This window comes from Bison bison, unplaced genomic scaffold (assembly GCF_000754665.1).
Source record: "Bison bison bison isolate TAMUID 2011002044 unplaced genomic scaffold, Bison_UMD1.0 scf7180017864109, whole genome shotgun sequence".
NCBI lineage: Eukaryota > Metazoa > Chordata > Mammalia > Artiodactyla > Bovidae > Bison > Bison bison.
The window spans coordinates 1,953,987-1,956,997 of NW_011494681.1; the positions used below are offsets into that span (position 1 = coordinate 1,953,987).

At 41.0% G+C, this 3,011-nt stretch overlaps 1 protein-coding gene across 1 annotated transcript in view; it reads left to right on the forward strand.

Moving 5' to 3' along the window:
• Window positions 1-3,011, forward strand: part of GPNMB (glycoprotein (transmembrane) nmb) — a 27,068-nt gene that overhangs the window by 2,582 nt on the left and 21,475 nt on the right. The window lies entirely within an intron of this gene.

Sequence of the window (3,011 nt, forward strand, 5' to 3'; positions counted from 1 at the left end):
GGCCGCTGAGCCGCGTGGGGCCTTGCAACATCCCAAGAGCCTGTGCAGTCCCCTGTCCCAGAGGAAGGGGCGGGCCAGAAACAGTAAGGATGCACAGCGGGCAAGAGGAAGAAGGCTTTCGTGCAGACCGGACCACAGTCCTTCCTGCCAGCCCTGGATCTGGACCAGGAAAAGTGACTTAGCTCCTCTGACCTTTGCTTTCTTTGTTTGCGAAACTGAGTAACGGGGATTCTTGTGAGATCAGCTACTTGAAATTATCCTTTTTTATTTATGTGTGTGAAGACTTGTATCTTTTTCTCCCTTACTGTAATTCCTTGTGCATGGACCTGTTGTCCTTATTTATCTCTTGGCTCCTCTGTTGCCTTGGGACATGGTAGTGATCAACAAGCATTTAATAACCGATCAGTTCCCAGAGAAGAAGGCTAATGTGGTTGGAGGAGGAATTGTCTTACCTCAATGTCCACTCAGGACAGACTCCCCCAGAGCCCGCAGTTGGGGAATGGAGGGACAGAGAGGTGAGAGGTCAGCACCCCTTGCTCAGCTCAGCAGGCAGATTAGCCTGAGGTTGGGTGGCAGTTTGACAGGAGGCCCAGCCTACTAGCATTGCAACGAAACTTGCTGCGCTCCGTTTCACCTCGCCTTAAGACGATGTATCCTGGCCACAAAAAGTAAGGATGGGTAGAATTTCGTGGAATATCAGGCACCAAGGTATTCCTTTCCATTTTCCAATCATAGCCGTGGTAGAAGGAGGAAGGAGAAGGTACTGACAAAGTATTAATAGCTCACAAGCAGCGCAGCTGCCATGTGACAGAGCAGGGCCTACAATGGGGAGAGGGAACGGCCGCATGGTGCTGGGTGTGTATCCCACATCTTTCCCCACCCCACTATCTTTTAAAATCTTACCCTTGGGCTTTTGTTGTTGCTTTTGTTCTATTTTTTCATTCAGTTTTTAAATTTTGAGGCTGTTGTGGATTCACATGCACTTTTAAGAATAATACAAAGAAATTCCCATGTATGTACCCTTTACCTGGTTTCTCCCAAGGGTAACATCTTGCACAGCCATAGTACAAGGTCGCAACCAGGATACTGACATAGACATAGTCCAAACACCAAACAGTCCCATCACCACAAATACAAACCCACTTCCCTTTCTCACTCAACCCCACCTGCCAGCCCCTGGCAACCACTAATCCACTCTCCAATTTTATAATTTGGTCATTTCAAGAATGTTAGAGAAATGGAAACTTATAGTATGTAATGTGGGAGAATTGGTTCTTTTTACTCAGCATAATTTACTGAAGTTGTTGCATATATCAATATTATTTCTTTATCACTGAGCAGTATACCATACTATGTATACATACATAGTATGTATGTGGTACATATGTGGTACATACATGTACCACAGTTTATCCGTTCACCCCACTGAAAGATTTTTTTGGTTGTTCCAACTTGGGCTATTGTGAATAAAGCTGCTATGAACATTAATGTACAGGTTTTTATGTGAACATAAGTTTCCATTTTTTCTGGGACAAATGCCCAAGAGTACAACTGCTTGGTTGCATAGTAATTGCATGTTTAGTTTTACAAGGAAACTGCCAAGCTGTTTTCCAGAATGGCTACACCATTTCTACCAGCAGTGTATGAGTGATTCAGTTTCTCTGCATCTGATGTCATTTTTAATTTTAGTCTTTCTGATAGGTATACAGTGACATCTCATTGTGATTTTAATGTGCATTTACTCAGGGTAAATGATATTGAACATCTTTTCATGTGTTTACTTGCCATCTGTGCACTCTCATCTGTGAAATGTATGTTTAGATCTTTTACCCTATTATTTGGGGGTTTTAATATATATATATATATTTTTTTTTTTTTTGCCAAGTTATGTGGCATGTAGGCTCTTGGTTCCTCCCAACCAGGGATCGAACCCACACCCCCTGCAGTAGAAGCATGGAGTCTTAACCACTTGACCATCAAAGAAGTCCAATTATTTGCCTTTTTTAAACATTGTGAATTGTGAAAATCCTTTATATGTTCCAGATAGTATTCCTTTGTTGGAAATGTGGCTTGCAAGTATTTTCTCCCTGTCTGTAATTTGCCTTATTATCCTCTTCACATGATGTTGCAGAGCAGAATTTTTTAATTTTAATGAGGTCTGGTTTATCAGTTTCTCTATTATAGATTAAGATTTTGGTACTAAGTCTAAAAATTCATTCTTACTTAGAGCCTGAAGATTCCTCCTAGGCTTTTTGCTTTTTTACAGCACTGTGTGTTGAAATGCTATCTTTCCTCCATTGGATTATTTTTGCAAAAGTCAACAGGGCATGTCTATGTGAATCTATCTTTGAGTTCTGCAGTCTGTTCTGTGGACCTATATGTTCATTCCTTGTCACTCTCCTTTTAAGTGTGTATCTCTCCTTGACTTTTGACATTTAAAATCAGAAGAAATCAGTGTTTGGATTATGCTTCTCACTCAGAATCTGAGAAACAGGAAGGCCTTGGAAGCGTGGGAAAAAACTGATCCTGGGAATCAAAAGTTGCAAATCTTCATTTCCACTTGATTAAAGATATCTCTGAATGAATCATGTCACATAAATGAAGGGATTTGAACTAACTAATCTTAGCTTTTTCATTGTCAAACATTCAACTGAATTTCCAGTTATGAACATATATTAATAAACACAGATTTCCTTTGTTTCTCACTTTGTTCCTTTTTAGAAACAGATACTGTCTCACAGTATCACAGGACATTTGGTTTTTTGTCTGATTTGAAGGCCGAGAGAAGAAACGTGGCCTGAAATCCCACAGCCTGTTTCATTGTAGCAGGTTCTGTGGCTCCCAGATCAATGTTCTTTCAATGTTCATCTGCCTCCATGAAGAAGAGAATCACATGCTGCTCCCTCCTCCTACCAGCAAGGAGGAAGAGAGGCTGGTGGCATCCTTCCAGTATGGCTTCTCTGAATACCTGCTAAATGAGAGATAAGCAGACAAAATGATTTTTTTTCAAA